Genomic DNA, 25,193 nt, shown 5'->3' on the forward strand with positions numbered 1-25,193 from the left:
TTGCTGGTGACATTTAGGTGGCACAATCAATATGAAAACCAATGTGGAGGGCCTTGAAATAGTTTAAATTCGATATTAACACAAATTCCATCTATATTACTTTTGGACATTTCAGTAGTTTGTATAAGATAGCCCTCATAGACTCATATATTTAATGCTTATTCAAAAGAGAATGGAACCATTTGAAAGGATTAAAGGAAAAGGAATACGAGGTGTGGTTTGTTGGAGTATGCTACTGAGGTTGAACTTTGAATTTTGGAAAGCCCATTCCAGACCTAGTATTTCTCTCTCAGCCTGCAGATCAGGATGTAGCTCTCAGCTGCTGCTCTGTCACTTTGCATGGGACTATGGTCTCCTTTCCTCAATATTCTCAGATGCAAAAGAGCAGGGAAAATTATAATAACTAGATATGATCGATGACTCTGAGGAAATGGTGGTTTCCTGGAATAACATATGGATAGATGGACCTATGACTGCAGGGAAACTGTAACAGCACTTAAAAGAGTTATACAGGTTCGAGGCAGCACCAGAAAGGCAAGTGAACAATGGGCAGACAATTAGAGGCCTTACAGCATTCAGCCCTAAAAAGAAATGTCTTCATCAAAACCCTCCCTCAAGGCTCAGTAATCTATGAAGACTAGGAGAGACACAACAAAGATTACCAATTACGAACTCACAGGGACTATGGTCACAAAGAGAATATTTGTCCAAAATTGAGCTAGACAAATCCCTTCAGGAAGAATGGGAAGTGGACTCACATCTAATTCCTAATCAAGAAGTTGTTTGTACCAGATACCTTGTAGAAAAGGAAAATGAATTTTCGTCAGTGGAGCGACACTAAATATAGGAAAAATCACATGCTATAGTTGGCCAAGAATAAAAAACAAATGAACAAACAAACATGCTCAGTTTTCTGTGAGTACCTTTTCTTTCTTTTTTGTTAAATTTTGTTTGTTTAAGGTGTAGTGGTTTTTTTCTTCTCCTTCTAGGAATTTTTTTCTTTATTTTTGTGTAATTTTTTTTGGATGAAGAATATAAAGTTGTGAAGGTAGGAAGGTGGGGTAAATCTAGTGGGCGTTGAAAGAGACAATAAAAGGATCAAAATCTATTGTACGAAGAAATAAAAACAAATGGGTAGTAATTGAAAATAAAATTGGTACATTTTATCAATTTCAAGTTGTCTATTATTTATGTAAACATTCTCATTTTACTCCCGTCTTCCTTCATTCATTCATTCATTCATTCATGAATGTGTTACATATGAATTATTATCAAGATTACATTCTGGCTATAATTTAGAGATAAATGATCAGGAAATGGCAGCATTTATAAAATATAAGAATAACTTAAATTTCAATTTCTTTCATACATAGCTTAGTTAAGCAGAGTTTAGTTGTTGGTATAAGTTTCTTGTATATAAAATCACATCATGTGATATGACTAGGTACCAGAGAGATGCTGAAATTGGATTATGATTGCTTCCCAAAGGTTCTTGAGTAGATACTTCACTACATGGCATTCATGGGAGGCTAGGTACTGGGTGAAACTAGGGCCTATGGAATTTCTTCATGGTAAATAGATTGTACTTTGTAGAGCTTTTGAAACTGTTATCTACTTTTATCTTTGCTCCCTTGATGCTGGGAGTGGAGAAGACATTTCTACTATGCTCTGCACTTTAATGTTTAGTCTTTCCAGAGGCTTAAAAGCAGAAATATGAGCTAACGAACTGAATTGAAACTGTGTATTTTATTTAATTTATTTTTATATTCCAGATTTTATTCCTCTCCTAGTTCACTCTTGGACTGTTCCACATCTCATACTTCTTCCCTGCCCCCTCCACCCACCAGTCTCCACAAAGATGTTCCCATCCCACTCACCCCACCCGACTTCTAAACTTCCTGGGGATCCAGTCTCTTGAGGGTTATGTGCATCTTCTCTCACTGAACCCCATTTTTTAATAGGGTTATTTTTCTCCCTATGGTCTAACTTCTTGAGTTCTTTGTATATTTTGGATATAAGGCCTCTATCTGTTGTAGGGTTGGTAAAGATCTTTTCCCAATCTGTTGGTTGCCGTTTTGTCCTAACCACAGTGTCCTTTGCCTTACAGAAGCTTTGCAGTTTTATAAGATCCCATTTGTCGATTCTTGATCTTAGAGCGTAAGCCATTGTTGTTTTGTTCAGGAAATTTTTTCCAGTGCCCATGTATTCGAGATGCTGCCCTAGTTTTTCTTTTATTAGTTTGAGTGTATCTGGTTTGATGTGGAGGTCCTTGATCCACTTGGACTTAAGCTTTGTACAGGGTGATAAGCATGGATCGATCTGCATTCTTCTACATGTTGACCTCCAGTTGAACCAGCACCATTTGCTGAAAATGCTATCTTTTTTCCATTTGATGGTTTTGGCTCCTTTGTCAAAAATCAAGTGCCCGTAGGTGTGTGGGTTCATTTCTGCGTCTTCAATTCTGTTCCATTGGTCTATCTGTCTGTCTCTGTACCAATACCATGCAGTTTTTATCACTATTGCTCTGTAATACTGCTTGAGTTCAGGGATAGTGATTCCCCCTGAAGTCCTTTTATTGTTGAGGATAGTTTTAGCTATCCTGGGTTTTTTGTTATTCCAGATGAATTTGCAAATTGTTCTGTCTAACTCTTTGAAGAAATGGATTGATATTTTGATGGGGATTGCTTTGAATCTGTAGATTGCTGTTGGTAAAATGGCCATTTTTACTATAATAATCCTGCCAATCTATGAGCATGGGAGATCTTTTCATCTTCTGAGGACTTCTTCAATTTCTTTCTTCAGAGTCTTGAAGTTCTTATCATACAGATCTTTTACTTGCTTGGTTAAAGTCACACCGAGGTACTTTACATTATTTGGGTCTATTATGAAGGGTGTTGTTTCCCTAATTTCTTTCTCGGCTTGTTTCTCTTTTGTGTAGAGGAAGGCTACTGATTTATTTGAGTTAATTTTATACTCAGCCGCTTTGCTGAAGTTGTTTTTCAGCTTTAGTAGTTCTCTGGTGGAACTTTTGGGATCACTTAAATATCAGACAGGAAGACTTATGGATCAGAGCTTCGACTTCTGTGAGTTGGTTCTCACTGGAATTTTGTCAGTTCAATAGAAAGACATGGAGTCATTTTGAGATTCAAAAATCCCAAATATTTATTGTAATGAATTTAAAGTTTTCATAGACAGAAACTACCTACAACAATACTGATTAACTGCTGAATGGGATTTTCAAACTACAAAACCCATGCCATTTTAGAGATGAATTATCCAAACCTGTAAGAATTTACTTAATTTAAGCCTTCAGAAGCTTATTGGTACCACTTGGGTAGAAGTAGACTACAGAAATTATTTAATCATTTTGATTCATGTTAGAAGTATTGGTTTTCATAGAAACATATTAATCTGAATCTAACTGCATGATTCAGATTAATTTTTAGTCTACATCCAGAAGGAATTATCTTAGACGAGGTTTGAAAATGTAATTTCCAGACTGACATAAAGAAAGAAAGAAAGAAAGAGAGAGAGAGAGAGAGAGAGAGAGAACTTCTCCTTCAATTACTTTACTTAATGAAGTTGTTCTCTATGTTCACAACTAACTTTCGAAAGGAATTGATGAATCTTTTAGTTTAAGAATGGCTTTAATAATAGCCAGATGCTGGAAAGAACCCAGATGCCCTTCAACAGAGGAATGCATACAGAAAATGTGGTACATCTATCTACACAATGGAATATTACTCAGCTATCAAAAACAATGACTTTATGAAATTCGTAGGCAAATGGTTGGAACTGGAAAATATCATCCTAAGTGAGGTAATCCAATCACAGAAAAACACACATGGTATGCACTCATTGATAAGTGGCTCTTAGCCCAAAGCTTGAATTATCCTAGATGCCTAGAACAAATGAAACTCAAGACGGATGATCAAAATGTGAATGCTTCACTCCTTCTTTAAAAGGGGAACAAGAATACCCGTGGCAGGGAATAGAGAGGCAAAGATTAAACAGAGACAGAAGGAACACCCATTCAGAGCCTGCCCCACATGTGGCCCACACATATACACCCATCCAATTAGACAGGATAGATGAAGCAAAGAAGTGCAGACCGACAGGAGCCGGATGTAGATCGCTCCTGAGAGACACAGCCAGAATACAGCAAATACAGAGGTGAATGCCAGCAGCAAACCACTGAACTGAGAACAGGACCCCTGTTGAAGGATTCAGAGAAAGAACTGGAAGAGCTTGAAGGGGCTCGAGACCCCTTATGAACAACAATGCAAGCAAGTAGAGCTTCCAGGAACTAAGTCACTACCTAAAGACTATACATGGACTGACCCTGGACTCTGACCTCATAGGTAGCATTGAATATCCTAGTAAGATCCCCAGTGGAAGGGGAAGCCCTTGGCCCTGCTAAGACTGAACCGCCAGTGAAAGTGATTGTTGGGGGAGAGCGGCAATGGGGGGAGGGTGGGGAGGGGAACAGAAGGGGAGGGGGAGGGGCTTGGGGGATGTTGGCCCGGAAAACGGGGAAGGGAATGACACTCGAAATTAAATAAGAAATATTCCTTAATTAAAAAAAATAAATAATAAAAAAGAATGACTTTAAGTTTTTATGTCCCTCAGAAAAGGCTACGACTTGCCATCAAGCAATGGTGACGATCTAAATTATCTCTTTATTTCACAGCAAGTAGTGAATATCCATTCAGACCGAATACAAATCACTGGAAGTTTTAACACAGTCAGATTTAAGGACGCTGACTGACACCCCTGTAGTGTCATCTTGATCTGTGTAGCCTACGATGCTGCACCTCCACCTTTCCTACCTAGCTTCCCATCTCACTCCTCTCTTTTTTGATCTTCCCTTCTTTTTCTTATTTTTGATTTTTAATTATTCACTTTACATCCCTATCACTACTCCCAGTCCTAGTCACGTTCCCTATAATCCCTCCCCTTTGCCCCTTTCCTTCTCTTCTGGGTATACCCAGACACTGGACACAGGCACATCAAGTCTCTGCAGATTTAAACACCTTCTCTCCCACTGAGGCCAGAAAAGACAGCCCAGCTAGAAGAACCTATTCCACATACACGCGGCAGTTTTGGGGATTGCCCTGCTTCTACCTTCCACTGCTCCATTGTTCAGGACCCACATGAAGACCAAGCTATACATCTGCTACATACGTACATTTGGTTGGTGAATCAGTATCCGAGAGTCCCAGTGTTCCCAATGGTACATATTAGTTAACTCTGTTGCAATTCCTGTGGATTTCCTATACCCTCCTGGGCTTCAGTCCTTCCTCCTACTCCATAAGAGTTCCCAAAGCTCCATCCATTATTTGGCTGTGGATCTCTGCATCCATCTGAATCAGTTTCTGGGCGGAGCTTCTCAGAAGACAGCCTTGCTAAACTCCTATCTGCAAGTATATCAAAGTATCATTAATAGTGTCAGAAATTGGTGTTGGCACACGGAGTGGGACAGGAGAGATGGCCAAGTGGCTATGAGAATATGAGAATTAATATAAACCCGAAACTTGTGGCAGTAAGAAGAAGGGGACCTCATGGGTATGTGCCAGAGACCTGAAACTGTGCAGTAACCCAAGAATCAATGGAGGTTACTTTACATGTGATTGAGAGAACTGAGCACGTGAAACTTGAAGATGCCACCTGCTATGGCCAGGCAGGAAACCCAGTGAGAAATAGGAACACTAACCAATTGACAAAACTTTAGACCCAAAATATCCTGTCCACAGGAAATTCAGGGACATGGGAATGGAGCAAAGACTGATGGAATCAGGCCACTGGTCCAAATAAATACACAATCCTTTTTCTTTAAAACAAAATAAACAGATACATTTATGTCCTTGTGTCATGTAATTTAAAATATTCACCAATATCAAGTATCTATTTCCTCTCCCTCATTATTTTCCTATACCCAATCTTTCTTACATAAAAATTTTAAACTCAGTGTACTTGTGTATATAACAACTCACTTGACAATGATGGTAATCTTGTCAGGGAAAGTATAAAGTTTGAAAAACATCAGCCAATGTGATAGGATTTTACTTGACTGTAAGATCACAGAACAGTTAATAGGACATGTGTATAGTTTACAAACAGATAATTCAATAGGTCAACAAGGATATTGTGCTGAATCGATTACTCTGTGATTATCTTAGCTCTATCTTCAAGACGCCCACTTGCTAACCCAGCATGTAATAAGGTACAATAATTCCTAAGGAAAAAAAAACAGAATAAATCAGAGCACTTGAAAGTTTCATTTTATCAGAAATTTCCAAAGAGTTTCACTCTAAATATTCCCTGAAGACAACAAAGTGCTGTATGCTAGATTCCAGATATTCATGAGATTTGGGGTTTAGTGAGGACCATGATGCATGTACAAGGATTTATTAAAACAAGGGAAAACCAAGTATAGAACAGGAATGTATGACCTAGAAGAACTTAAATCATGGTAACTATCATTAAATCTGCATAAATAAATATCTTATTAGGGTAGATTCAATAAATTCATGATATAAATAATATATTTAAGGGTACTAAAGGCCTCCACTCAAGTTGATAGTATTTTTTCTGTGGACATTGGAATATTAGAAATAATAATATTTCCCATTTTATATGTTTGTATCTTTATTAAGAATTGAAATATCCACATATCAGTGAATACATATTATGTGTATTCTTTTGAAACTGTGTTACCTCATTCAGGAAGATATTTTTTTTTAGCTCCATCCATTTGTCTGTGAATTTCACAAAGTCACTGTTTTTTCCTTTTACTGGATATTTTTATTTATATTTCAAATGTTATTCCCTTTCCCAGTTTCCCCAACAGAAGCACCCTATCCCATCCTCCTCCCCTTCTTCTATAAGGGGGTTCCCAACCACATCCACACACCACTATCCCCGACATTCCACTACACTGGGGATCCAAACTTGATAGACAAAGGGCTTCTCCTTCCATTGGTGCCCAAGAAGGCCACCCTGTCTACTATACGTGCAGTTGGAGTCATGGGTCAGGCTTTGGGTATTGGTTTATTCCTCAGGAGCTCTGGTTGGTTGGCATTGTTGTTCTTATGGGGTTGCAAGCCCCTTCAGCTCTTTCAATCCTTTCTCTAAATCCTCAAACAGGGGTTCCCATTCTCTATTCAATGGTTTCCTGCTAGCATTTGCTTTTGTATTTGACATGATTTGGCTTTGTCTCTCAGGAGACATCTATATCTGGTTCCAATCAGCATGCACTACTTAGCTTCATCAATCTTATCTAGTAGTGGTGGAGATATATATGTGTGTGTGTGTGTGTGTGTGTGTGTGTGTGTGTGTGTGTGTAATATATATATATATATATATATATATATATATATATGAGAGAGAGAGAGAGAGAGAGAGAGAGAGAGAGAGAGAGAGAGAGAGAGAGCGAGCGCAGGTCCTGAATAGCTGTCCCTTCAGTGGCTGTTCTAAATATTGCCTCCATATCCCCTCCTATGGATATTTTTTGCCCCCTTTTAAGAAGGAGTGAAGCATCCGCACTTTGGTGATCCTTCTTGAGCTTCATGCGTTCTATGGATTGTATCTTGGGTAATTTGAGCTTTTGGGCTAATATCCACTTACCAGTGAGTGTATATACCATGCGTTTTTTTCTGTGATTGGGTTACCCCACTCAGGATGATATTTTCTAGATCAATCCATTTGCCTATGAATTTTATTGTTTTCGATAGCTGAGTAATACTTTATTGTATAAATGTACCATATTTTTTGTATCCACTTCTCTGTTGAAGGGTATCTGGATTCTTTCCAGCTTCTGGCTATTATAAATAAGGCTTCTATGAACATAGTGGAGCATGTGTCTTTGTTGTATGTTGGAAGATCTTTTGATTATAATGCCAGGAGTGGTATAGTGGGGTACTCAGGGAGTGGAATGTCCAATTTTCTGAGGAATGTCCAGATTGATTTCCAGAGTAGTTGCACAAGTTTGCAATCCCACCAACAATGGGGGAGAGTTTCTCTTTCCCCACATCCTGGCCAGCACTTGTTGTGACCTGAGGTTTTTTTGTTTTTTGTTTTTTTTTTTTTTTTTTTTTTTATCTTAGCCATTCTAACTTGTATGGTTTGGAATCTCAGGGCTGCTTTGATTTGCATTTCCCTGATGACTAAAGATGTTGAGCATTTCTTTAGGTCCTTCTCAGTCATTTGATATTCCTCAGCTGAGAATTCTTTGTTTAGCTCTGTACACCATTTGGTCATAGGGTTATTTGGATCTCTGGAGTTTGACTTCTTGAGTTCTTTGTATATTTTGGATATTAGCCTTCTGTCAGATGTAGGATTGGTAAAGAACATTTCCCAATCTGTTTGTTGATTTTTTCTCCTAATGACAGTGTCCTTGCCTTACAGAAACTTTGAAGTTTTATGAGGTCCCCTTTGTCCATTCTTGACCTTAGAGAATAGGCCATTTAGGTATTTTGTTCAGGAAATTTTCCCCAGTGCCTTTGTGATCAAGTCTCTTTCCCACTTTTTCTTCCATTAGTTTGAGTATATCTGGTTTGATGTGGAGGTTCTTAATCCATTTGGACTTAAGCTTTGTACAAGTTATTAGGAATGGATTGATTGGCATGCTGACCTCCAGTTGAACCAGCACCATTTGTTGAAAACGCTACCTTTTTTCCATTGGATGGATTTAGCTCCTTCATGAAAGTTCAAGTGACCATAGGTATGTGGGTTCATTTCTGGGTCTTCAATTCTATTCCACTGATCTATCTGCCTTCTCTGTACCAATACCATATAGTATTTATCACTATTGCTCTATAATACTGCTTGAGGTCACAGATGGTGATTCCCCCAGAAGTTCTTTTGTTGTTGAGTATAGTTTTTGCTATACTGGGATTTTTTGTTATTTCAAATGAATTTGCAAGTTGCTCTTCCAAATTCCATGAAGAATTGAGTTGTAATTTTCATAAGAATTGCACTGAATCCATAGATTGTTTTTAGCAAATGACCATTTTTGCTATATTAATCCTGCCAGTCCATGAGCATAGGAGTTCTTTCCATCTTCTGAATTGCTCTTCAATTCTTTCTTCAGAGACTTGAAATTCCCATCATTCAGATCTTTCACACACTTTGTTAGAGCTACACTGAGGTATTTCTTATTTTGGGGGACTATTGTGAAGGGTGACATTTTTATAATTTCTTTCTCGGCCTGTTTATCCTTTGAGGAGAGGAAGGCTACTGATTTGCTTCAGTTAATTTTATACTGAGATACGTTGGAGAAGTTGTATCAGGCTTAGTAGTTCTCTGGTGGAACTTTTGGGGGTCACCTAAGTATACTATCATATCTTCTGCAAATAGTGATATTTTGACTTCTTTCTTTCTAATTTTTATCTCTTTGATTTCCTTTCATTGTCTGATTGCTCTGGCCAGGACGTCAAGTACTATAATGAATAAGTAGGGAAAAAGTGGGCAGCCTTGTCCAGTCCCTGATTTAGTAGGATTGCTTCAAGTTTCCCTCCATTTATTCTAATGTTAGCTACTGGTTTACTGTGTGTTGTTTATAATGTTTAGGTATGGGCCTGGAATTCCTGATCTTTATTTCCAAAACTTTTATCATGAAGGCGTGTCAAATTTTGTCAAGTGCTTTCTCAGTATCTAATGGAATGATCTTGTGGTATTTTTTTCTTTGAGTTTATTTATACAGTGGATTACTTTGATAGATTTCCATATTTGAAACCATCCCTGCATCCCTGGGATGACGCCTACTTGATCATGATGGATGATCGTTTTGATGTGTTCTTGGATTAGGTTTGGAAGAATTTTATTGAATATTTTTTCATCAATTTTAACAAGGGAAATTGGTCTCAAGTTCTTTCTTATTATTAGTCAGAGTATTTACATAAATATGTTAACTGGAAAATGACATTTATGTTTAAGATTAAGAAATAACTCTAGATAAATTCAAATACTAATTTTAATATAAAATGTATTTTCAGTAAATTTTAAGAAGAGAAAATCTTTTAAAGTATTAAAATTATGTTTTTAGAAAATATCAAATATTAAGTATTAATAAAAGTAAAGGATCTGAAAATATATGTCGATATTTTTATTAAAATTGTTTATTGTCTAGCTCCCTGAACACAAATCCACTTCTCAACTCCCAGAAGTGGTGACAATCATGAGACCTCAGTACAGACCACCACTTCTGCCCACTTCTGCCCACATTCTCAGCCCAAGAGGAGACTGCATAGTGCCTCTGGATACAGGAATATAGGAGCAGTCAGTGGCAGGAACCAGCTTGTTTCTGGCTGAACCCAGAACTGAACTGAACACAGCTTCCTATAAACATACAAGACGCCTACAGAATTCCAAAATAGATTGGACCAGAAAATAAATTCCTCCCATCACATAAGAATCAAAACACCAATGCACAAAACAAAAAAGAATTTTAAAAGCAGTAAGGGAAAAACATATGAAGGCAGACCTAACAGAATTATACCAGACTTCTCATCAGAGACTATGAAAGCCAGAATGTCCTGGCGAGATGTCATACAGACCCTAAGAGAACACAAATGCCAGCCCAGGCTACTATATCCAGCAAAACTCTCAATTAATATAGATGCAGAAACGAAGATATTCCATGACAAACCCAGCCTTACAAAAGATAATTGATGGAAAACTCCAACACAAGGAGGGAAACTACTCCCTAGAAAAAGCAAGAAAGTAATCTCCTTGCAACGAAACCAAAAGAAGAGAGACACACAAACATAATTCCACCTCTAACAATGAAAATAACAGGAAGCAACAGTCACTATTCCTTTATATCTGTTAACATCAATGGACTCAATTCCCCCAATAAAAAAACATAGAGTAACAGACTTGATATGTAAAGAGGACCCAACATTTTGCTGCATACTTGAAACACAACTCAGAGACAAAGACAGTCACTACCTCAGAGTAAATGGCTGGAAACCACTTTCCAAGCAAAGGGTCCAAAGAAACAAACCGAAGTAGTCATTCTAATATTGAGTAAAATCAACTTTCAACCAAAAGTCATCAAAAAAGATAAGGAAAGACACTTCATATTCATCAGAGGAAAAATCCACCAAGATGAGCTCTCAATCCAAAATATCTATGCTCCAAATACATGGGCACCTACATTCATAAAATAAACCTTACTAAAGCTCAAATCACAAATTGCCCCTCACACAATAATAGTAGGAGATTTCAACACTCCACTCTCATCAATGGACAGATCATGGAAACAGAAATTAAAAAGAGACATAAATAAACTAACAGAATTTATGAACCAAATGGACTTAACATATATTTATAGAGCATTTCATCCTAAAACAAAAGGATATAACTTCTTCTCAGCACCTCATGGTACCTTCTCCAAAATTGACCATATAATTAGCCACAAAAAGGTCTCAACAGATACAGAACAATAGCAATAATCCCACGCATCCTATCAGATCACCATGGACTAAGGCTGGTCTCCAATAACAACGAAAATAACAGAAAGTCCACATATACATGGAAGTTGAACAACGCTCTACTCAATGATATCTTAGTCAAGGGGGAAGTGAAGAAATTAAAGACTTTTTAGTATTTAATGAAAACAAAGGCACATCATACCTAAACCTACCCGAAACAATGAAAGCAGTGCTAAGAGGAAAACTCATAGCTCTGAGTACCTCCAAAAAGAAACAGGATAGAGCATACATTAGCAGCTTGACAGCACACCTAAAAGCTCTAGAACAAAAGGAAGCAAATATACCCAAGAGGAGTAGAAGACAGGAAATAATCAAACTCAGGGCTGAAATCAACCAAGTATAAACAAAAAGTACTATACAAAGAATCAACAAAAGCAAGTGCTGGTTTTTTGAGGTCATCAACAAGATAGATTAAACCCTTCGCTAGAAGTCATTCTTTTGAAAAGCTGTGTAGTATTCCACTGATTAAATGTACCACAATTTCTGTATCCATTTGTCTGTTGAGGGATATCTTGGTTGTTTCCAGCTTCTGCCTATTATAGATAAGGCTGCTATGAACTTAGTGGCGCATGTGTCCCTGTTATATGTTGGAGCATCTTTTGGGTATATGCTAAGAACTTTCTTAGCTGGGTCCTCAGCTAGTACTATGTTCAATCAGTGAATATTAAGAAAAAAGCTCAGAGTACCCATCATAACTTGCAGACTATATGAAGCTCAAGAAGAAGGAAGACTAAAGGGTGGATGCTTCAATCCTACTAAAATAGGACACAAAATAATCCTGGGAGGTAGAGGGTATGATGGACTTGGGAGGAAGAGAAAAAGGTGGGGTAAGATCAGGTGTGGGAGGAGACAGAGAGATGTACAGTGGATCAGAAAATTAAACAGAGGTATGTAGCAATGGGGGATGAGGACCTGGATATAGCCAATAGAAAGTTCTAGATGCCTGGAAAGCAAGAGACTCCCAGGACCCAGAATGTATGATATTAACTGAAATACCGAACAAAAGGGAGAGAGAACCTATAGAGACAATATTCAGAGGCTAGGCAAGGCCCTAGGTTGGGGCCATCCAACTTTCTCAAAATTTTAAAAATTGCTCATGTCTGAAGGAAATACAAGGACAAAGAATGGAACAAAACGTAAAAGAAAGGCCATCCAGAGATTGCACCAACTGAGGATCCATCCCATATGCAGCCACCAAACCCAGTCACTAGTGCTGGCTGAGAGGATCCGAATATGGATATCTTTTAAGAGGTTCTGCCAGAGCCTTACTGATACACATGCGAATGCTTGGAGCTAACCATCCGCCTGAGCATGGGAACCCCAATGGAGGAGTTAGGGGAAGGACTGAAGGAGCTGAAGGGGTTTTCAACCCCGTAGAAAGAGCAGCAATATCAACCAACCAGACCCCAGGGACTAAACTACCAACCAAAGAAAACACATGGAGGGACCCACTGCTAGCTTCATATGAAGCATAGGATGGCCTCATTTGGAATCAGTGACAGCGGAAGCCCTTGTTCCTGTGAAGGCTTAATGTCCCAGCATAGGGGAATGCTAGGGTGATGAGGCAGGAGTGGGAGTCTCCTCACAGACCCAGGGGAAGAAGGGTTGTTTTTCAGCAGGGAACTCTGAATGGGGGATAACATTTGAAATGTAAATAAACAAAATAACCATTATTTTTTTTTAAAAAAAGGCTTGAAATAGCTTTTCACTGCTTCATACACTTATAATTAGCTTTTATAAAAACTTAGTGACATATAAGCTACTATTATCCCTATTACATAGACAAATTAAAAAAAGAGGAATCTCTAGTAAGTGGAAGCCATATTACAAGCATTTGGTCAAGACTAAAGTGAGAAAAGAAACCTCAAATCCCTATAGCTAAACTTCATCTGAGCTGGTCATTGTTATGTCTGAATTCATGTGTGAGTTACAGAATTTGAGTCTGAGAAGGTATGCAAGGGTAAGCATATCAACAATAAGATCCTTTTTTAGCATCAATAATAGTTTTGACAGAGATAATATATACATTCTATGATATGTTACATGACAGATATTTATTAATAATATACTCTGATAGATATTTTCAGATAATTGATTGTTTCAGGCAAGTTTGAAACTGTGGTCTGGAGCTCCTAATCCTCTTGTCTCCACCCAAGTTTTGAGAATATCAGCATGCCACATTGTACCTGCTGTGGATTGATCTCATGACTCATGTAGGATAAATACACACTTTTTGTACTGAGCCGTATCCCCAAACCTGTTGTTCTAAAATGTTAAATGATCATATATCCAGTGGACAAGAAAACATGCTGAGAGAATGTGGCACCAATCGTAATTTCACACATGACACTCATAACATTGTAAGCATCTGGGTGATTTGATGAACTACGTTTCTATATCTTTGTGTAAGTGTATGTGTTCATAAGAATGTGAAGATATATATATTTAAGATCAAAGGTTAATCCCAAGTGTTTTTTCCCAGGAACTCTCTACCTTTGGAATCATTCTTCCACATCTCTATGTACTTGCTTGTCAAGCTTTATGTTTGGGTGTTGAGAATTGAACACATCATGACTGTGTTACTGGCACTTACAGCCATAGTCTCTGGATTCTTAACACATATGTTAAATAGTCTCTTTGATGCTTTCTGTGTCAGTAATTGATGTTCCTGTGATTTATGTTAGTGGATGTAAATTGATTTTTCATGCTTTTTAAATTTTTTTTTGTTCGCTATTACTGTTTCACACACCCAACTATTTTTAACCTCATGAAAGCATTTGTTTTTGTTATATTTATTTGTTTGTTTGTTTGTTTTTATGGAGACCATTCTGTAATAATGCGGGGGTTAGAGTATCAAATTTATTGTTCAGGTGTGAAAATATCTTGAATAAATTAACCAATATAAATTTCAATTTTCTCACATAAAAGAGGATTGCTGAAAACCACACATTGTACTACTTAAATACTGGGACTTTCACTTCCCAGTTAGCATGTGTGCTTTTCACAGCTCCTCTTTCCTTCGCTTAGCTCCTTTGAGTGATTTATATTTTCATTTCCATGGAATTCCTAGAAATCTATGACAAAAGCCTTGGTAAGAAGTCAAAATTACTAGTTCTCCAAATCTGAGACTATATGAGACACATAGGAGTATGTTTTTTTTAAAATATCTCTAATTTTGATCTTTTCAAATTTTCTAATCTTAGATGCATTCATATTAAAGAAGTCCCTTTGTCTTTCTAACCTTTATTCCATAGTATGATAGATTACTAAAGTATTGTTTTTGAAGTGACTTTCATTTCCTTTAATTAAAGTTCAACCTGAAAACACTGAATTGTACATAATTTTAAATACATCACAGAAAGTACTTTAGGTTAATGATTGCAATTTTCTTTGTGTAACAACTTTACTCTCTACAGTGTTTACCAGGAATGTCTAGCAAACATTCACAAGTTCTCTTGGTACTGGCTTTGGTTGTTTGAGTTCTTCTGTGTCCTATGGGCATGTATTCTTCTCATTCTTCTGTATTATGTACCATAATGGGATTAGAATTTTTTAATGCTTGTTTCATTATTTTATTTCGAAGACTCACTAGTAACGGACCTGCTTAGAACTCAAAGCTTTGTATCCTAGAATAGTCTTAGTGACAGAACTAGTACTATTTAATCTGATTAATTTCAGATATTTGTATACCTGATTCTACATATAAAATGCTTATCATTATGAACTACCCAAATCTACAATCCTGTTAAAATTCTTTCAATATACAAAAACATTAACTTTTATACCTTCTTGTATTCTATGGTGGATTGTATAAGATTTTAGATTCTTTTTGCAATAAATTTTACTGAGTCTACAGGCATTCCACCTTTTCTCAATACAAATGCATGTATGATTAGAGTCATCTGTCCTGCAGGCATGAGACTAGAGATTGAATTTTCAAATCATGTTCGTCGTGAGTCCTTGCTTACTTAGTCTGATGTGCTTGCTTCTAGGATGATTTTATTAAGCAAGCAATAAAGAGGGACATCACCAAAGCATAGATATGGAAGTATATTCTGAATATAAATGTGCTGTAGGAGAGCAGGGTATCATAAATAAGTACATGAGAACAATTTTTCATTAGATACTCATTGCTAATTTAGTAGTCCAGCCTGGGACTAAACCAATACTACCCTTATATATAGATAGGAAATAAGCCTTCCCCATGCTAAAATATTTCTTTGCATTTGTTTTGATTTTTTTCATCACCTTCACTAAGAATAGATTTAGATCCATTCCTCACTAGGTACACAGAACAGTATCTAAAACAATGTTACTAATCAACACTCCTGGAGGCTTTCTCTAGGCAGGTTTGAGAATAATAATTGCACTAAGGCTCAAAAAAGTAAATATGGCGTATTTTTATATTACTACCAAATGATATATAAGCATGAACAATTTCTTAAGATCAAAGTAATGTCACATTATGCCCTTATGTATTTTTACATAACAAATAAACACTCCATTTCTCTATTTGTCTAAGCATATGCTAATATGTACAGAACTTCTGGGATCTAAAACTGTGACTCAGGAACATCACATGCATTTATTCAGGTTAACTATAAACTGAGAGCTCAACGTATCTTTTAAAATAAAACAAGGTTCTAGCAATTCCTTTATTCTGTTGAGTATCTGCCCCAGGTGTAATGTGAACACAATCCTACGGTGCTTTCAACAACCTGCAAAGCATACAGGGCTCCAGGCTAGGACTCCTCTGAAGTTCCTCATAAGCATGATTGAAAGAGAGAACAAAGTGATGAAACCAAGCTATATTCTCTATGGATGCTGCTAGTACCTTCACATGCTTTAGGCAAGAGCATCCTCATTGAGTTTTACCATCTCAGTTTGATTTTGCAAGACCAGAAAAACAGAGGCTGTTTTAACTACTCATATACACAATATTCCTCTCACAATGTATTCTCTAAAACAAATAATATGTTTATCTTCTATCATTCCCTAAAATTACATAAAACTTTACAGCAGAAAAAGGATGGGGTTTATTTTGCTAGGATTATTGGATAAGGGTAGGAAAGAACGTTTTCAGAATACAAGTTTGCATGTTATAATAATGGCATATGTTTTAGACAGTTTCTGTTAGTTAACGGATTCCTGAGATAAATTAACTTGAGATAAAACAAGTTATTTTAGATCAAAATTTCTAAGATCTAATGGGGTTTTCAGTTTTCTTTCTGTCGTTCTTTTATTCTTTCCTCTTTCCCCATTGTTTCTAATCTATTGTTGAGACAACATACATGGTAAAACCAATTGATCAAGTCAAGTTTAGCAACCAAAAACAGACTGGGTCCCCAGTAAACTTAGTGCTTATTACCACTGATGTTATACTTCTTTTTTCTTTTAATTTTTATTGGATATTTTTATTTACATTTCAAATGTTATTGTGTTGGTTACCGCCAGTTGCAATTGCTGAAGGGGGCAGAGGCAGGAGGATCACTATTTCGAGGACAACCAGGACCTTATACATCTTAATGGTTCTAACACTTGCCAGTATGGGAAAGCAGGGGACCCAGTTTTTATATCATGAAGAAGTGGAAGATACTTGTCCCAGTGACAATGGACGAGAATATCAATAACCACTATATAGACATAGTTCCCACAGGTTCACCCTGATTCTTAGTTGTGGCTTCAATATATTTGATAAAATTTATTCTCTGTTCATTTTCTAAAATCATTCTGGACCAATGTACCCAATGCTATGGGTCTTCCCTAACATTGACCACCAATTTTTCTATTTAGAACAGAAATCTACAAAGACTACATTGTGCTATGCAGCTTAAGGCTAACTAAAGACATGGATTATTTCACACCCTATGAATTTCAAGGAAATGCTAATAGAATATCTCAGATTAGATATGATATTCTCAAAAGATACATTTTAAAAGACTAGAAGCTCCATTTACTATGTAATCACAGAACTAGACTGTATTATAAAAGTTGGAAAAATATTTCAAGTGTTCTAGATATATTCTACTATTAAATTATTGAACATTGTTACTTAGTTTTGAAAACTATTGATGAAGTCAATCACATTGAAAACATATACTATAAGATTATACATTTGAAAAAATGGTAAAATACATATTTGAAATAAGAATTAAGGGACAATTGTGCCATAACATAATAATTTAAAGTTGGCCAGTAATTAAAAAGAACACTCTGTTTTATTTATCAGAACATTTTACTTTTGAACATTAAAATTTTGTGGTATTACCCATTTTTATAGCCACATAATAGCCGTACAAAAGCTGTGGAAACCTTATAAATATTCATCATTTATTTATTTGAGGAAAGATGTCATTATATACCCAGACTGACTTTAGAAACCTTCTTACCTCAGCTTTTATATTTAGTATCTACTATCCTGATGTGTCTATTATAATATGATAGACTAACCAGTGTCACAGAAAGTGTTTGTTTGCATACTAAAACTAATATATTTTATATATTGGTGTATTTTATGTTTATTATTAAACATGTAACTTATGTATAATAATAAACTATATTTTATTGTGTAATGAGTCATACCAATATTTTATTACCAATCTCTTCCCTATTGTAAAAGAGGATTTTCTTGCTTATAACAGACATTTTTGGAGTGAATAGTCAATTTCTCTTCCAAATTTGGTGAATTACTATAAATGGTCTAACTCATTCTCTCAGTCTTCCTCACTGGCTGATAACGGATTAATAAGAGTATGGTAATCAACAAAGGTGAGACATATAATGCTTTAATTGACTTTTCACCTGATTTCTTCATCAAATTTGTAAATTGATCTTTCTTCACATTAATAATTTCCTAGACATACATTTTAAATGTAATCTTGCTGTGTTTAACCATTTGATAGGAGAGACAATGCATTTTGTTTATACTTCTTAAAGCATGATGACTGGATATTATAGAGTAAATATACTCACAAGTCATTATGTAGAATAAAATGTCTGGGAGAAACTTTAAATAGCTTATTCAAAAGGCTAGAGATTTCTTTTACCTTGGACTATAAACTATAAAACACCAGAAACTTAAAGGGGAAAGCCAAATGACTTCCTGGAAACTGGCTTATATAGCAGGTATCTGTGAGGAAGGAATCAGTTTTCTTGAAATTTGTTTTGATTCTTTGCATTTATACACAATGAAATGGTGTCTCTTACCAGACAATCACAAAGTAAAACAGTTTTATTATTTGTCTTAGGGTTTCCATTGTTAAAAGAGACATCATGACAAACATAACTCTTATAAAGGACAACATTTAATAGGCACTGGCTTACACTTTCAGAGGTTTAGTCCATTATCATCCTGGTGGGAAACATGGCTTCATCCAGGAAGGCATGACACTGGAGGAGGTGAATGGTCTACATATACTTCCAAAGGCAAACAGGATTAAAACTGAAACTTTCAGGCAACTAGGAATAGGGTCTCAATGCTCACCTCTACAATGAAACACACTTTGTAATCAAATCAAACTCAAAAATATATCACATACCTCCAACATAACAGCATATATGTTACCACTCTAGAATATTTTACTGGGTAAATACTGGATCAAAGCAAGACCACGAACCATCTGGCCAAATTCCAAACTGTCCATCACCATTGTCAGCACCTACACCGACACGGTACCGAGAATTGGGCGAAAGCCTGTGGGATTAAAGAAACACACACACAAGATGGATGAAGCAAAGAAGTGCAGGCAGACAGGAGCCAGATGTAAATCTCTCCTGAGAGACACAGCCAGAATACAGCAAATACAGAGGCGAATGCCAGCAGCAAATCACTGAGCTGAGAACAGGACCCCCGTTGAAGGAATCAGAGAAAGAACTGGAAGAGCTTGAAGGGGCTGGAGACCCCATATGAACAACAATGCCAAGCAACCAGAGCTTCCAGGGACTAAGCCACTACCTAAAGACTATACATGGACTGACCCTGGACTCTGACCTCATAGGTAGCATTGAATATCCTAGTAAGATCACCAGTGTAATGGGAAGCCCTGGGTCCTGCTAAGACTGAACCCCCAGTGAATGTGATTGTTGGGGGCAGGGCGGCAATGGGGGGAGGATGGGGAGGGGAACACCCATAAAGAAGGGGAGGGGGAGGGGCTAGGGGGATGTTGGCCCGGAAACTGGGAAAGGGAATAACACTCGAAATGTAAATAGAAATACTCAAGTTAATAAAAAAAGAAACACACACACACACACACACACACACACACACACACAAAGGTTATCATGTCAAGCCAGGAGAGGAAGAGAGGAAGAGAGAGAGAGAGAGAGAGATTGGAAGAGGAAGAGGGGAAGAGAGTCAGAGAGAGAGAGGAAGGAGGAAGAGTCTCCTGTAGCTTTATTTACCACTTATATACCCAAGTTCTCCAGGTAGAAAATATTTGGGAAGCACAGTGGGAAACCATGGCTCATGACTACCTGGCTCGGACTTCGGTGACAAAAGACGGACTAAGAGACCTGAATTAATAGGGAGAAATCCGAGAAGACCAGCCTAAATCTCCAGGATAAAGGCTGAGGAAGCAAAAGGCAGAAGTAAGTTGACCACCACCCAGGTGTGGTCCTGGTGTGTCTGTTCCACGTGCATCAGCCGGGCTCAGCAGAGGTCATGCAGTGGAGACATCGGGTGTTACTACTTGGTCTTTTCTTCCTGTGCCGTAAATACATGGGAGAGGCCTCTGTCCAACAATTCCATGACTTTATGGCAGTAATCTTAACTGTGGCCATGCAGTTACAAAGCGGCCAGGCCCAAATCCAATACGGCTCCCTACACACCATGTCTGATGGTCAAGTACCTTTCATATCTCCAACCTCTTTCATCTTTGTTGACTGAAACAAGCGTCTTTCTTTAGGGCTGTTTCTACTCCCGGTTGGCCCTTTTCATCAGCTGGTATTCTGTGGCTCTGGCATCTCTAACATCTTGGGCTCTCCCAGAAAAGAACAAAATTACAGCTTCATGTTCCAATGACTGATATCTACACAAGATCGTCTGAGCTTCTCAAAAGTGCTTGGATCACTTCTCCAGCTCAGCTTTCTGTAGCACACTAGCCTCTTGTTGACTCTCCTTCACTGTTGCTGCTGTTCATGGTGAACTGCCCATTGTATTGGAATCTCCAATACACTGGGGTCTTCTGCTGCAATTAGGCTTCACCAATAGCCTCTCATAGGCTCCCTCCAGGGTCTCAACTCTTTTTGCATGACCTCTTCAGTCTTGGGCCATTATTTGCAACTAAGGCTACACTGTCACCAGTAGCCTTCCATGGCCTCTCACAGTGAGAATCCTCAGCTGCTCTCCATGACCCTTTCAGGCATTCAAAACCAGTACCACTTGGGTGATTTGACTTTCAAAATGTTAAAAAATCCAGCTGAAGGATGGTTTGCAGCCTTTGCTATCACTGGAACATAGTTTCTCTACAGTCTCAGAAAACACTTTCCAGAAGACTTTACCACACTGATATTGGTTTCTTCTTAATTACCACTAATTTCTTATCTCCAGCTAACTTTCATCATTTGTCCCACTATTTTATTCTATTCTTGATTCTAAAGTCAGAGCCATGGGGCTAATACAACTGAAACACAGCAAGGCTTCTAGATCTCTCACTCACTGGGATTTATGATCCTGAGCTAGCTAGCACTTGCCATTCTTTGTCTCTGGCTTAGCGACTGAGACCATACGTGCATACTGTCATGCCTCGCTACCACAGATATTTGTAATGGAGGCAGACTAACTGATTTTAATAAGGACGAAATGAGAATTCTCACTATTTCCTTTAAATTTACCTGCTGCGTCCCCAGAACAAAACACAGTTGAATTTGATTCTTTGTTTTAATCTTTATTTATTCATATATTGATTTAAAATAAAGCCTGAGTTGATTCAGAAACTTTGATTGATGGTACCTTTCAAAATATGAATTTCATGGAAAAGGAACAACTCAAAAGCTATACATAAACAAAAGACATTTGTAAACACTGGATTTTACTGCAAGGGGAGGATTAAACATAAAATTGCTCATTTTAAGGAGGAATCATGCATTATACCACTAACATTCGAAATGTCTGCACTTATACTAAGTCAGAAAATATGATCCTGTGCCAACCTTGCAAGCAAATGGTGATCAGAGCAGACTTGTGTACCTGGAATTTTCATGAAGGAGCTATATAGCTGAGTTAGCTTACAATTCCTTACTCTCCTGCCTCCACTTTCGAAGTGCTGTGGTTTCGTGTGTGGATCATCATTTCTGGTGCTTAAAAATATCATATTAATAATCTGTAAATAATATTGCTGATTTTGAATAATAAGAGCAGGCACTAAATAGGCTGGCAGGATGGGACTGTCTAGTACTTTGCATCATTTGTATATTCACCATGATGTATAGTTCTAGTCTATCCCTCATTGTATTTTTACAAACCTGTGCTAGTTTTATGTTAACTGGACACCAGCTATATTCAACAGACAGAAAGGAGCCTCATAAGTTCCAGCTTTTAGGGGTTTTCTTAATTAGTGGTGAGTGGGGAATGGCTCCCACCATTATAGGAGGGACATCCGTGTCTGGTGGTCCTAGTTCAAAGGAAAGCAGGCTGAACAAGAAGTCTTGAGGAGCAAGTCAGTAAGCAGCATCTCAGCATTACTTCCTGCCTCTATGACCCAGTCCTGTTTAAGAGCCTGTCCTAGCTTCCTTCAGTGGTGGAAGTTTAAGCCAAATTAACCTTTTCTTCCCCAAATTGTTTTTCCTAATACTGTTTCATTGTACTAATAGAAACCCAAAGTAAGAAAAGGTCTGCATGCACAGTGAAGACTCCATCTTGAGGAATGTGAAATCAATATAATGGTCCCATCTTTATGAAAAAAAAACAAAGATTTCTTGGGTATTTCTTTTTTTAATACTGTCAAAGATGCATTCAGCTAGACTCCACACCCTGTTAAGAAAGTGGTGAAAACCAAATTTCAAGTAACAAGGTGTGAAATATGGCATTCATTCATGTATAATGTTGTTTCTTCTTACTTCCTGAAGTACTTCAATATGTGTTTTGACTGTGATTTCTTTGTCTTATCGTTGATTTTAAGAATATTTAATTACTTACAGTAATATGAATCTTAATAAAGACAGATAACTTTATCTTGCTTGAAAACAAGTTATATCTGATACAAGTAATTGTTTTGTTGTTTGTTTTTATTTTGTTTTCATTAATAATGATGTCCCTTTTTGACTATAGGATATGTTAGGAAAAAAGTGATAATCTAAGAGGACAGTAAATATTAAATCTAATGCTTAAGATATCAAATTGTCTATTCACTGTTATGTATGAGGGCTCTCAATAATACTTACTGACTTGTCTGAGATCAGGAGATTCCAACAGCTCCCCACAACTGAAAGCAAGAAGGAAAATGGGTTAAAAATGTAGATCAATTCCCCAATGCCAAGCACTTTCATTTTAAATTCACAATGTCCCTGGGAAGAGCAGGGAGCCAGAAGGTACAAGAGGCCAACAAGGGTGACAGGGTTAAATAAAAACATCCTGTTTTGGGGGATAGGATTAATCTTGAGCCAAGCACACTGCTGGCAGAGGGGCCTGGGATTATAAAAATCACATTATGAATTTTTAATTATATTTTTGCAGTAATTGTGCAGCACATGCCCGCTAATGGTGCTGATCATAATTATGATGAGATAAAGTGGCATAATATAGACATGATATATCTGCAGTGTTTTAAAGAGGTTATTGTTTCATTCAGAATTCACTTCCCCCTTATGCTAAAGAAGTATTAAGTAACTGGGTTACTTAAAGTAGAGTTACTCCCAAAGACTCAAAATGTTTGATAACAGCTGTGCTAGAAGCCAGCCAGCAGTTACAACAAAGGTCAATGTGGTGGAAGGAGGAAGAGACGAATATTGAACACCAAAATAGAGAAAGAGGAATGAATATTTTTAAATATCAATTGCTTAGTGAAGGGCAGTATTTTGACCTACTAAACCAAATTCAATTTGATGATGTTGTTATAGAAATGTCATTTGGTGTCTTTTAAAACTTGGGGCAAGGTTGAGGAGGCCAGAAAAAGATCCTCCTCATTCAACCATATTGTAAAAAGCTCTGGGGAAGCCTTAACAGATTTCATGAAAAGATTAGTTTCAGCTGTCAACAATTCATAGCCGACTCTGATGCTAAACAGATACTGATAGAACACAGGGTATGTGGGAATTTGAGTACCAAATGTAAAATGTTACTAGATCATTAAAAACATAAGCAGCACCAATGGGTATGTCAATAAAAAACATGAATAATATTGGCTCTCACAAGCATCATACTAATATCTTAGGACAAGCTACAACTTGAGGTCTCAGATATTAAATTACTTGGTACTTTAATTGTGGTGAATTTAGTCAATTACAAAGAAATTATAACCAAGCTGCTAAAAGTCTCACGAGTCAAAATGTTTGTTACATTAACTGTGAGAAATATGGTAATTTCTGAGTGAGAAAGAGTCCCAAGATATAACCTAGAAATGTAGCCTAGGCTTCCCAGGGTTTTCAGATGTCATGGCAAGGGATGCCATTGCAATAATGAATACAAATCAAAGAGGAATGTGGAAGGTAAATTCTTGCTGGTGCAAATTAGAATGGATGATCTGCCATCTCATAGCGCCACAGCAAAAATTATAAGCTGTTGAGATCTTATGTGGCTGACATACTCTTAAGTTTATGGAGAAGGGATTTTTTACAACAATGTGGTATATATATATATATATATATATATATATATATATATATATATATATATATTTTCCTGAAGATAGCTGCTGATGAAATAGGGGGAAATGGTAGCTGGTCCTCCAGAAGGTATTGTAATGTGTTGTCAAAAATAATCATAGGCTATGACAATTGTCAATACACAGGACATCACAGGGATTGACTTTGGAAATCTTAAGAGTGGCCACTGCTGAATAACTAATGGTCCTACCCTTAAAATGGCTTCATATCAAGCCAGTATGGGTTGGTCAATGGACCTCAACTGAGGAAAAATTGTAAGCACTTAAACAGGTGGTTAAATAGTAGCTGGAGTCTCTTCATATAGAAGAGCCTACCAGCCCATGGAATTTCCTAGTGTTAAAAGAAATTCCCTTGTTATAAAAGAAATCAGGAAAATGGAGGATGTTATCAAATTTAAGAACAGAAACTAAGTAATTCAACTAATGGTCTTTTACAGCCTGAAATTCCTTTAACTTCTTTATTACCTAAGCCAAGTCCCTTGATGGTAATTGGTTTAAAGATAATTTTTCACAATCCTTTTGCATGATAGGGAAAGGGTTGCTTTCTCAGTACCTACTTATATTAATAGTGGCCCAGTAAAGTGATATCACTGGAAACTTCTTCTACAGGGAATGATAAATAATCCAACTTTATGTCAAAATTTTATAAAAACAACTGCTACAAACAACTTGTAGGCAATTTCCTCAATCAATTATTTATCATTTTATAGATGATATTTTGTTGGCTGATACCGATATAGATTAGAGAAAATATTTAAGGAAACACAACTGCTGCTATTCTGTGGGTTACAGATTGCTCCTGAAAAAACACAGAGAGGAGATTCTGTTTTTTGGATTGTAAAATAACTCAACAAAATTTTGACTACAAAAGGTTCAGATG

General features: G+C 37.0%; 1 protein-coding gene across 3 annotated transcripts in view; it reads right to left on the bottom strand.

Moving 5' to 3' along the window:
- LOC108350038 (uncharacterized) overlaps nucleotides 1-25,193 on the bottom strand; it is a 231,441-nt gene that overhangs the window by 180,216 nt on the left and 26,032 nt on the right. For all 3 annotated transcript variants that reach the window (XM_087641643.1, XM_087641645.1, XM_087641644.1), the window contains exons 3-4: nucleotides 22,875-22,915; nucleotides 5,189-5,417 (exon numbers count right to left, since the gene is read on the bottom strand). The gene's annotated coding sequence lies outside the window, so the exon portion shown is untranslated. The remainder of the gene's footprint in view (nucleotides 1-5,188; nucleotides 5,418-22,874; nucleotides 22,916-25,193) is intronic.

The sequence above is a fragment of the Rattus norvegicus genome, chromosome 2 (genome assembly GCF_021556685.1).
Source record: "Rattus norvegicus strain SHRSP/BbbUtx chromosome 2, alternate assembly SHRSP_T2T, whole genome shotgun sequence".
Lineage (NCBI taxonomy): Eukaryota > Metazoa > Chordata > Mammalia > Rodentia > Muridae > Rattus > Rattus norvegicus.